The 12,698-nt window shown below is 40.3% G+C and overlaps 2 protein-coding genes across 2 annotated transcripts in view; one reads left to right on the top strand and one right to left on the bottom strand.

The window, feature by feature from the left end:
- The window catches only part of LOC126565490 (uncharacterized), a 500,287-nt gene extending 499,455 nt beyond the window's left edge, over positions 1–832 (top strand). Inside the window, exon 2 of the mRNA XM_050222672.1 lies at positions 821–832. The gene's annotated coding sequence lies outside the window, so the exon portion shown is untranslated. The remainder of the gene's footprint in view (positions 1–820) is intronic.
- Positions 1–12,698, bottom strand: part of LOC126564886 (geranylgeranyl transferase type-1 subunit beta) — a 322,137-nt gene that overhangs the window by 113,975 nt on the left and 195,464 nt on the right. The gene's annotated exons all lie outside the window — the stretch shown is intronic.

The raw sequence follows: 12,698 nt of genomic DNA, 5'->3' as shown, positions 1-12,698 counted from the left end.
GCTCTTTAAATCTCTCAATTGACAGGAATTGGTTCAATTTGACAGGAAAATATCATTTAATTGTCCTCTGCAGTAGTAACAAAAAATGTACTTTATCAATGCGTATCTCTTTAATAGAACAGTTGCGGAAAATTTAAAATAGAGATAAACAATGATTTTGCACAATGGTGGTGGTTGGCAGAGTGCAGAGATGCTTATTTATAAAGTTATGTCTTTATCGTGGTGTTCAACGTGTTCATTAAATACCAAACTGACCAGAAATTAAATAATAGTTTGCTCTCCGATTGCATACTTTTGGGCGTTTACCTAATTTAAGCTTCCTCTACACACCTAAACGAAACCTATTTCATAAAAACGATGCCACATAAAAACTACATAAAAATCGTACTTTCCAAAAAATCACCCAGGCTCAACGATGAGTTCTGAACTCCGTTCGGAAATCTCAAAACTGTGCCCATGAAAAACGAGCTTCCATCTCCTTCAAGCGACACAACCGCAAAGCTCATATTTTCCATTCTATATACACTTGGTCGAGCAGAAACGACTGCCGGTCTGTCCCTCTAGCCGTGGCGTTCTTCTGATTCAACCTCAAAACGTCTAGCATCCCCGAAAACCATCGGCACTATTTTTCACCAAACATTCGCCTGTGGTTCCAACGGTCAGAAAAGCAATTGGGTACACCACCGTTTCTGGCCTTCGAGGTTTGCCCGTTGCATTCCACGCCTTGTGATTCTTCACCTTCACCTCGTCGCCAAAAACCAAAAACTCAAGGCTAAAAATTCTGGTTCGTATTGTTTTGACTTTTGCATTGTCGGACCAGAAAAAGCGAAAGCTTCGTATCGCATCCAAATCCGAAACCAAGCTCCCCGTTACACTTCTCACCCGAAGCTCACCCTCGTTTCTGTCGTTGGCAGACAAAGCGCCAGGCTTCCCCGTACGTTGGGTGTGCAAACCGCCGAGGACAATCATTGAAATTCATTACGCAGTAATTTTCCAAATTTTACTGCGATTCCCACACCACCACACACAGAGCGAGAGAGCAAAAGTTTTGGCCTTCGCAACCCTTTTCCGGGGTTGAAAATCCGAGACACCAAACGATATGGTAACCCATGTGCAAAACGATATTCTAGGGTATCCCAGGGATGGATGAATGAAGGTGGAGGTGAACTTCCTTCACCCAATTCACCCACCGTCGGAAATGGTAAGGGAGCCAACAATTTAGAGACTCGAGAAAGGCTATAATGGTTTAATTTACGATCGTCTTCTCGCTATCGTGTGCGCCCGGTGCACCACGTTCAGTGCAAGAGGCAACCCATTTAGAAGCGTCGCGTATGCGTATCTATGAGTTTGTGTGCGCGTGCGTATGTGTGTGGTTGTGGAATTGTAACGTGGAACTATCCGAGCTGAGAAGCTTTCCCAAAGCGCGCACCCATGAAAGACAAAACGGTCTTCTCCACGTTCACAACAGTACGCGCCCGTCGAACGTTTTAGGAACCTCGATTGTTCTAACGAAAAGGGATTTTGAAACTTTCACTCGCCTAAAAACGTACTCCACCCTCCCCTCCGGACACCCGGACGCTGTGGAAAAGTTTAATTTGCATGCCATCGCGTTGTGCTTTCTCACTTGGAAAATGTCTATTGACAGCCTAGCCTCAACCAACGAGCTACGATACAATCGCGTCCATCTACAGGGTCGAACTACTACTGTGTGTGTGTGTGGTGCACATTAAGAATATTAATTGAATTCAACGATTACGATTTATTTTCATCCCTTTGCCGTCCATCCTTCAGCAGCTCCCCAAGATGCGGAACTAATGTCGTGGCAAAAAGGGTTTCCCTAAATTAGCCAAACTCAATTCATTATGAGCGGTGAATTTCAATTTCGCTCCATTTCCGATGCAGAACTCGCACTCGGCTCGTGGGCATATTAATTTCGTTGTAATCTGTTTAAGGCCAGCCTGTAATAGTTCACAGCATTAACCCCACGCCACGTCCAATACGCCAATATGCTGCTGATTGCTGTAATGATTTTTCTTGGGCGGAGATACATTAAGCGAAACATTGTTTTAATTCAATCTGGGAATGGAGAAAATGGATGGGCTTTTTCACTGCTTTGCGAAAGACAAATGTTAGCAATGGACAAGCTGTAATTTAATGAATTTAGCTCGAAACTTGCTGCTTCTCTGCTTAAGTTGTACATTTTGTAATGTTTCGAAGTTCGATAAACAGAATGAATCCTTTAAATTTAAATTTAAATAGAACTCTTTCATGAACCATAAAAAATGAATGAATATCCGAGACAGACCAATTGAATTGCTGTGTTCACCAATATGTAAAATTTATTTAATAATTTCATACCTTTAGGCGTTCACGATAGTAACGGTAGCGGCGTCCTTCGCTAGGCAGGACTGGACTTTGGATTCGATTCGGACCATCTCTTTGCGCGCGAGACTCACTAGCCAGTTGTGAGCTTTAACCATGTCAAGCATGCTAGTTATGACCGGTCAATGCTTCTCGAGGTTATAGAGTCAAAAAGAAAAATTTAATATGTCACCAAAGATGAAACAAGCAACGTAACTGCACATATTTATGAGCTGTAGACACCCAAGCCAAGAGTATCCCGTCATTTAATTCCAAGGAGTTGACACTACGGCTGGGAACCGTTGAACTCATATATAAATAAATAATTCCAAGGAATCATTGCATTTTATAATGAAATTTCAATTGATTGTGTATTCAAACTGAAATTCCTGAATTTATGGTAACCTAACGATCTTTTTAAAAACACACTGTGCGCTGTTAATATGTGAACCACCGGTTGTTGTTAACTAAGCTTGCTCGACTTGGATTCTTTGCATCTCTGGTAAATTGGTTGAGTTCCTACCTCAAAGGTCGTATTTACCGCTTGCAGTTTAATAACGCATCTTCATGTAAATTTGATTGTTCTTCTGGTATTCCTCAAACTGCGGCCTTTTCTGATCTCACCCTACATCAACAACGTTACACTCCAACGTGACAGTCCATACAAACAAAAAGGGGCCGATCAAGGAAGAGATAGCACAGTTTCAGCTTAAACGTCAAGTGAATAGAAACATTTTAAACGAACAGTGAATCGGACAGGACACTTCTAGTTAAGCGTACTGGACTTAGATCCAGTTTAGGTTTTAAATAAAAATATTTTCTATGCCCCTAAGGGAACTGAAAAATGTTAAATGAGGCTGAATGTTTAGTCTACGATGATGATGTTAGTCTGTTTCGTCTTGATCAATGCACTGTCTTTGTTGTGCAACGATCAGATGCCGATTTTTTTCTGCAACAGGTACAGAAGTAACGAAGTTTAAATATATGTTAGTCTTAAGCAATATTATGATATTTGAGGCCAAGATATCAAAATACTAGGATTAATTTGGCATTTGTTTAGAAAATTTAAAACCTTGTCTATTAATATTATATTATATTATGTATATATTTTTTCATTTCAGATCAGTTGTTTGGTATCCTTCGTCTAGTGTATGAACAACCAGAAATGATTCTGATAAAAAAAGAATACACTTGCTAGTAACGCCCGATGCTAATTTATGTCTAAATTTATGACTCGATGATGAGTCGAGTTATTCAATATAGTCAACCCTCCTAGAATTTTCCATAATTATAGACCATTCAGAAATTACTTACGAAGAAACCCATTCAGTGAGAATGACCCAATGAAGGCCATGGCTCTTAGATTTAATTTGGGTTATCCGTTGTTTAACTGGCACTAAACTATTAATTTTATCTAGACTAGCTTATGGTCTTGTTCGAATCGTAAACCTTCTTGTTCGTTGCTACACTTATTAATATAATTGAGTTTTTACTTTAAGATACTTACAAGGCAATGTTTACCGAATCTATAAATGAACTCGTAAATAAATAAATAAATAAACAGCAATAAAATGTGGTATCTGCCAATTCCTCGTACTCCAGCTCATTTACTAAAACAAACCATTTAATTGCATACTTTTTGGCGCCATACAGCACTAGCAAAAGCCCATTAGCGAAGAACTTCCAACGAATCCTCTTATTTACCATCCAACCAGTACCGCACACGATAAAACATGCAAATTATGATCAATAACCAAGTGTCCCTGTCGATGGTAGTCTGTCCGCGAGCCGTGGCAAAACACCGGCAGTATTAAATGAATGCCCATCAGCCGTTGAAACGCGATGGCCGGTCGAATGTTTAACACGTAAACGCACTTCCGGCGAACGAAACATTAGCACGTAATTGGTGCGAATTGCTATAATGATGGTGGTCATTAAACGGTTGTTACGGGTTTTCGTGGCTCACCCTTTGCCGAAGGTATGACACAGTTTTGCACTGACGAATAGCTGACTCGACAGTCAAACACAAGCTAGTGAGTGCCGATGGTGGACGTAATTAAAAACCCATCCCAACACTGCTCAAGGTGTTTACGTCAGCTTAACGCTTGAATGAAGATTTCGATCTCGTGCAGGTGCAGTGACATTTGAGTAATAATAATTAAATTGCTCCAAATTTGTTTTTTGTTGTGCAAACAACAAAAATGTGCTTAATGTGTAACAAAAACAACAACAAACCGTTATCATCCACGGATGATGCAGCGCTTTCACCTTGGCCCGGATCGGATAATAATGCAAATGTGAATGGTTTATTGTCAAGATGACACACAATTCATCACGAGCGTAGCGTTGCGCGTTGTTTAATAAGATATTAGAAGATGAATACAAAGATGGCAATCACAACGGCACGCACCAGACCGCAAAATGTGGCTTATCATTTTCCCTTGTCCATAAATCATCCAATTAAGACATTCATCGTCTTCGGGAGGCGAATCCTTGTGACGGTTTGCCACTTTTTTATTACGTTTCTTGCCAATGTCTCTTCCGAAGCGTTGGTCCTTTATATGCACGTGGACACACACACACACATATATCCATACGAACCACAACAGAACGTAAACAATTTTCCGTCCACTTTCACGGCCATCCCGCAAAAGAAAAGTCACCCGAAATGATAACCGCTCAGTGCCGACCATCAAAAAAGCTCGGTGAACGGCCTATATCCAAACTATAATCATTTCCGGACATTTCGACCCAGACTGGTCAGCGCAACGGAAAATATAAATGTGACCGGAAGTGGAACGCGTCCACTGGCTAGCTTTTGCCCTGACGCTACCCACTTTATGATGATGCCCTGAAGCTCACCAAGGAACGAATAATCCTTATCGGGGACGAAAGACTTACCACTTGGTATGGTACTTTATGGCTGTCGTTTTCCGGTACCAAAACTCACACACAGAAGAACGAGAATAAGAAGTAAAGAAAACCACCACCGGAATGGAGCTAATAAAGAGAGCCATCCCTTGATGAGGAAGCTTTACGTCGTCGTGCTTATCTTCCTTCGGCTGGAATGTTCTGATCGTAGCAGGGAGCCCCTATCAAGGCGGATCACCGTAGATGAGAATAGATTCAGTTAGGAGTGGAAAGAAAAACACATTTCGGTAATGTTGAACCCGTTGTCTAATCGGGTTGTGAGTGTGCGTATGCCAATGGAAAAGTAACGACCTATTGACTATAAAGCGCAAAGGAAAACTCTTATTTTGTACCACCAACGCTATCTGTTTTTTCCGACGCTTCCGAATAACTTCCGGCTGAGAGAGATAAAGAGAGAGAGAGAGAGAGAGAGAGAGAGAGAGAGAGAGATAGAGAGGGAGAGTGGTTGTAGAGAATATTTTACGACATGTAACAATATGCAAAGTATAATCTGATTTATTTACGAGCTTTGCTGATTGTACAAAAGCTTTCTTTCTTCGAGTATCGAAAGCTATTGGACATGTTTTATGATTTCCATCACAATTTATTACAAAGGCTCGCTGTATTGTTTGTGCTTTTTGTGTTTATTCATTCACAACGAGATTGAAACTATTTTAAAATTTCATGCTAATAACATAAGAACAAATTTTCCAATAACATAAGATTAAAGGATTGATAGTCGAACAAATGTTTAAGCCGATGTGTTAGGCGGATTATATACAATTTGCAGACTTGCGTTTTGTTTTGATTTATTTAATTAAATTATCGTTTTGCACAAGCTCCGTCAACTTAACTAAAATAATTGTGTTACGTTAATCGGATACATACGAAATAACAGAATTGTAATGATTGATTTCACTACGCAGAATTAAAATAATTGTGCTGGAACATGCGACAATAGAAATATAACCAACCGCACGCAGAATTAAAGTATTGTGAACAAGATATTTATTACATTCGCAATCATTTTTAGTATTTGTTTTAATTTATTGTTAATTGATTATTAATTTAATAAATTATTTATTTATTTATTTATAATTAATAATGACGGTCCAGTGCCGTATTGTCAACACCGCTTGTGTTGAGTAAATTTTATAATCATCTTGATAAGGCATTTCCTCCTCAATCTTTGCCTTATTTAATAAATTATATTATTGTTAATTTATTGTGTTGGGTTTAATTTAATTTATTTCAATTTATCAAAGATAACGCAGTAAAATTGAACAACTGATCACCAAAAACCATGCTAAAAAAATAAATCCTATCCGGAATCGTCCTTCCATAGGCAAAACCAACTATCTACAAGTAGGTACAGGCGTAATCGTGTCAAAAAAGCCAATATTAACTGACATAAATGCCCACAATGGTGTAATACCAAAGAGTAAAATGAATAATTAGGTAGTATTGTAGTTACTTGCAGTTGCAGTTATAGTTACTTGTACGGCTAAAGGAATAAGTTTGCACTTTATTATGCCTGCTGTCAAACTTTAACATTCAAAAAAGCCCTCCAAAAGTCTCAATTCGCATTATAGAAATCTTGTTCGGCCACTTGAAACGACGGCTTGAAATAAAGCAGATATTGAAATCAAAATAGAAGAAACTTAAAAGCCCAAAACACTAAACCAGCGACAAGCGTAAGTGTCGCTACATTTTTAGAACGACCCAAAACGGGTCAAAATCCTCCGTTTCAAGTGGGTACATGTGTGATGCGTAGGAACCCAAAACACGTGGGCATGAGGACTATGAAAAATGCAACCAAGTACACGAGTGTCTTAAAAAGTAAAAATATTGTATTCGGATAAGGTCTAAAAACCCCAAAAAAAAGGGAACGTGACGTTTCGACTCATAACATCATAACAAACCATGATGGCGCAAGTAAATAGTTGAAGCGCATTAGAAGACAAGCAAAGAATCAAAAAATTACATTGTTACAGACGTTGAAATGCAATAGGATGCCAGGCCAATGCAATACACTCGAAATTCAGGAGTAATAAAATCGTTACCAGAAATCGGCTAAACCAAAACCATGTGGTTTTGGCAAAGCAACGCACGATGAAAACTATGGTTCAACCCACGCAGGAGATTCATTAAAACATGTAAACGTCGTATCCAATTGTAACTAACACCAACACTCAGATTTAAGCTAGAACCCTATCCAAGAACATCCCAATTTCATTGGAATTTCCTTGGGCTCTTCTAGGTTTGGGGTTGAATCTTACCCGTGTCTTATGCCCTCACTTAAACTAGTTATCGTTTCAATTGTTCCTCTTTTGTGGCAGAGGTTCCTGTTAACCGAGAACATTAGCGAGAAGTTTAATGAATTGTTCATTTGTTACAATAACTGCTTCGAGCTGAAACCCAATTCTTAACAAAATAGGTTTTCAGTAGATCTACGGGCTTGAAAGGCCTCTCCTTCGCGTGGCCCTGTCCGGGTATTACCGTCAACACTAACGTTATCTGTAACTGTTGTTTATCTAAGCGTAAGACTCGACGAGAACGTCAAAAGACTAAACGAGGGGAACTATTTTGAAACAAAAAACTCTTCTGCGTACGCAAAGATCCACTGTATGTCTTCATAATGCTGTATGAATATTCAATTCTGTACGCATTACAGAATATTTTATTTAAATAAATATATCAACAGCTTCTACAGAAAATATTAAACAAAACATTAATCGTATTTCATCAATTTGTGACTTTTGTCCGTTGTGGACAAACAACTCCCAGACGGTGACGTTCCTAACAGAAAATTATTATCACTACTACAACGCATAAAACTATAATGATAAGTACAAAGCTACTCACCTCGAAATGATGCTTGATGATACTGTGTAGGCAATGTATGTAGGTTACGGTGTAGATATTATAAGCCATAACAAACACGCTCGCATACCCCATTACTCTCTCAAATGGTTTATTACCGTTGGAATCTAGTTACCGTCGCGAAAATCGCTCCAACGCCGCTGCAGTCTAGTTCATTTACTCTATTTATCTTGCGCATCCGAACCACAGACACCAAACAAAACCCACCCGCAGCGGTAATCGCACCACAGCCACGTGGTCAGCCACGGCGTCAAAATGTGGCGCGAATCTTACGCAGTCCCAAGCATTCTACGGACTGCAACTGACGTTCGAATGGGACGCACAAAAAATATGTACATATATTCAATCCACCCCCGTGCATGGTTGTTTGTGATGAGCTGGGATGGCTCGGGACCGACTGACGACACTTCCCCAGTTACCACGGGAAGAGCTGAGGAGTAACAGCCTGTTTTTTCCTTATTTCACCCTATTTTCCTCACTATCCCAGCAGAATCCTGCGCCACACAAACCGTTTGACCTCTTACTCGGTAGGGTGCCAAATAGAGCAGTGGCCCCATCACCAACCCATAAAGCAACGCCCGCTGCGTGAGGTGACGGTGACAATTGATGAACTTCTGCCCTGTTAGTCTGACGACGGCTTCAACCGGTTCCGCTGCCATACCTCCCGCATCCAGGGTCGAAAAATGGCCGGACACATGTTTTAAGGCCTATAGAGCAAGGCATGAAATGGGACGTACAATGGACGATAAAGAGAGGAATCAGGGATGGGGCAGATGGAAACTGTGCCTGGGGAAGACGGATTTTTCTAAAGGCCTTGATGCCTGCCTGCCTGCTACCACCACTGCCAAACGAAACTATGCCAATCCCGATGCCATCCATGGGGGGTCGTAACGTTGGTTGACAGTATCATAAATCAATCAGTCACATGCTTGGAATAATTTATGTTACTACTGCAATGATTTTACTCACGCACAGTACGACGATAACGCGCACCGACGATCCGTATCCGTACGCGGAAGTGTAAATGACTCCCTTCGTTCTCTAGCTTTTTATTTCCCTTTTTGTTGTTGCTCTTTTTAGTACTTTTTTACGGATGATTTACATGTTAGTATGGAAAATTTTGTTTTTTTTTTGCCTTTTCTCGTCCTACTGCTGTGCTTGCCGAAATACTTTTGATTGCAGTTTTATTACACAGATTCATAGTATGATGATGGGAATTTTGTGTGCGCGTGGTGGTTTGCTGATTGACAACCATCATAATAAACAATAATCTGGGACATGATAACTATTTTCACGTATTGAATGCATGCGTTTGCATCGATGAAATGCTATTGGCGGCAATATTGAATTGATTTTTTTTTTACTTTCTTTGTGATATTTTAATTTTTCATAGATGAAAAACAGACTTTTTTCAACTGGAAAAAGAGTCCTGTGTGATTTGAAATTGAATTCTTTTTTTTAATATTTTCTTTTTCTTCAGATGTTAACTCAGTTTTATTTACTTTCATTATTTTTGTTCGAATTGGAAATGTTTCAAGAGTATTTTTGACAACATTTCCATCATATTTTTCAGATAAAAATTTTCATGTTTTTTTAAACAAATCCAGATTTAATTTTCTCTTCGGTTTTTCATTTCTATTTTTACCTTTTACCAGATTTTTACTAAACAAATGCCACCCATTTTCTCCGGTAACCCTTACATTTATAATTCTCTTTATGACAATCTTTGTATCTTTATGGAAATACTTAATAATAGTTCTTATTTTTGAATTGCCTAGCGAAATAGTTCTTCATGAACTACTTGATCAAATACACATAATGCTGCACAGCAATTTATGTCAAACAACTGTTTTTTTTTCTCTTTTCTCCACCAAAGCACACTAATGAAACTGCTAACAAGAGCGCCCTTCCCATCTACCCCACCCAACTTTCAATCACACAACGATCCAATAACTCTCATCGAATCAAGCTAATAAGTCACATCCCGTCGAACTTAAGGTTCGCCTGTCCAACCGAACTGCTTTCTGGCAAGCAGATGTTCTCCATCCTATGCCCAACGGCCTGATGGCGGCCACCCCCACCACCAGCCGGCGCCAGACCTGTGTATCTAAATCAAACACCAGCCAACCAGCCCGTCGAAACAGAACAAAAGGATAGGGTGCCTGGCGCACGTTATTAGCCACGATCAACAACAACACAGCAACACGGGTGCTGCAGGAGAACGCTCTCCCGTGCCTCGGAGAGCCAACCAAAGAGTCATAAAGCGAAACAGTGGCGATTGATTGCATTTCACCGTGGCTTGCCTGTGGCAAGGTTCAGCCCGGCCATACACATGCACATGTGTTTTTTGGCTGGATAGCTAGGGCGGCCAGTACCGGTGTGCTTTTGTTTGTACGTTTCAAGGCTCCGTAAACTCCCCGAGCTTGTGTTCGTGATTGGCATAATATCCGACGGACGGGTGCTTCATTTCGCTACAATCGCCCCGACTACAGTAGCTTTTGTCTCGAGTGTATCCAATAGTCGTTTTTTTTTTTGCCAACCGTTGCATGCAGAACATCAACTAAAATTCGAAAGTAGACTGGATGCAACGAGTTTCAGATCTAACAGCAGGTCAGACCAACTACAACTAAAAACGTTCCCTGTTGGAATAAATGAACCCTATACAGCTTATAGACAGAGTAAGAGCAGCCTAAATTATTTAAGTATCGGATCTCATTGATCAGAAAATTGGGAGTATACGCTTAGGGATATGCAATATAATTTTTAACCACCATCGAGAGCTACAAGATTTCTGAGATCAATCACTGTGTCTAGAAGTGTCTAAAATATCGTCAAATATGCCTTATACTAAGGGACTTAAATAACTGATTGCATACTGCCAGAAGGTAGGTTCCTGGAGCAGGATATCCTGCATCCAAAAAATCATTTTAAATGGACAAGGCAACTAGTTTAGGCTCGTGCTTAGATATCTGAAGTACAAGAGTACGTATTTATGAATTACAATTGCTCTTCCAAAGGATTCTGGCTATTGAACTAAGTGAGTGTCAGCAAGTCTACTAAGCCATTAGATGGCGTGATCTTAGTAGTTCGTTAAGGCAAGAAGAGGATTCCAAATGAATACTTACATTCAAAAATTCAATTAAACAAATAAGTCATGAGATAAGGAATACCAACATCGAACCTACATTTATTTCAGCAAATTATCCGAAAACTTTAACACAAAATATTACTATCTACAACTATTTAATATACCAAATATCAGTGCTCTTCAATGGATTCCAATATGAATGTAAAACAGACTAGTCCTCACGCACTGTCCCATCCTTGTCGAGACCAACCGAGTAATGTGCCAACGTTCCAGTAATTATCCTTATGTCATCCACACATTTAATTACACCCAACCACTCCGAATCGCACCATCATCCACATGCACACTTGCCGGCAAGAAGCGATAACCTAAATAATACACCCACCCGACCACCCCGAGCAGCAAACCTTCAACCGATTCTCGTTTGAACCGGTTCCCAAAATCATCCACGTCCTAGTTCGCCCGCACAATCACATGCCGTTGTTTCGGTTTACCCTCATCACAACACATCACGTGCCAACACACGCTGGTACTGGAATATTACTATCAGGCGTTCCCTCAGCGTTCCTTCCGCTCAGTCGGATTTCACGCTCAAGAGTCAAAATCAAGAAGGCCCGGTTAGCAGTGGGTCCAAGCAAATGGCGCTTCCAGGCACGTACGAAAACCGGCACATACACGCCCATGATAAACAACAGATATGTTTACTTCATTATGGAAATTATGCCCTGGTCGTGCATCCTCCACACACACACACACACGCAGACTGAGTGACCAATAAGGAGTACTCGGAACCACCATCAACGAACGACCCTATTGTCTTCTGTAACGTCCTTGTCCTTCTTGTTTCGGCCCACTGCAGGACGGTGATACACACACGTACACACAGACACATACACACACAAATTGGTTCTCTTTTAGTTATCCTCATCCATCCAAGTTTCATAACATGGGCTCTAATCATTCAAACGGTACGACAAAATCATATCGTCGTCTACGCTGCAGTAGGTTTTCTGTTGGGAAAAATGTCACCAGAATCGCCCACTCCGTAAAAACTGTGTTGCGATGGAAGAAACGTAACTGGAACTTGTGTGTGTGTGTGTGATGAGATAAATTCAATCATTTAATTGAATTTCTGGCATGATAATACTTTGGTGGCATCGAGGCATGATTTTTCTTCCTGGACCCATTGGTGTGTCGCTCCGGAAGAGGAAGTTCTTGTACGTTCTTGCTGGGGTCGGAAGTTTTATTAAATTAGAGTACCAACGGCCAGCGGTTTGCGTGCGTAAGCTAGACAATTACATTTTTGATCTCATTTGGTGGCAAAGCTTGATCCTGGATCCATGATAAGCATAAATTACTACAAATAATGTAATAAAGAAACGTATTTATTTCATCCGAAAGGATAACCTTGCGAGAGGAACTCCGTGCAATGCGATCAACTCCGTTCAACTTCTAA

This window comes from Anopheles maculipalpis, chromosome 3RL, assembly GCF_943734695.1.
Source record: "Anopheles maculipalpis chromosome 3RL, idAnoMacuDA_375_x, whole genome shotgun sequence".
In the NCBI taxonomy this organism is placed as follows: domain Eukaryota; kingdom Metazoa; phylum Arthropoda; class Insecta; order Diptera; family Culicidae; genus Anopheles; species Anopheles maculipalpis.
The sequence above is the reverse complement of the archived record's forward strand: the minus strand, read 5'-3'. Positions and strand labels throughout refer to the sequence as shown.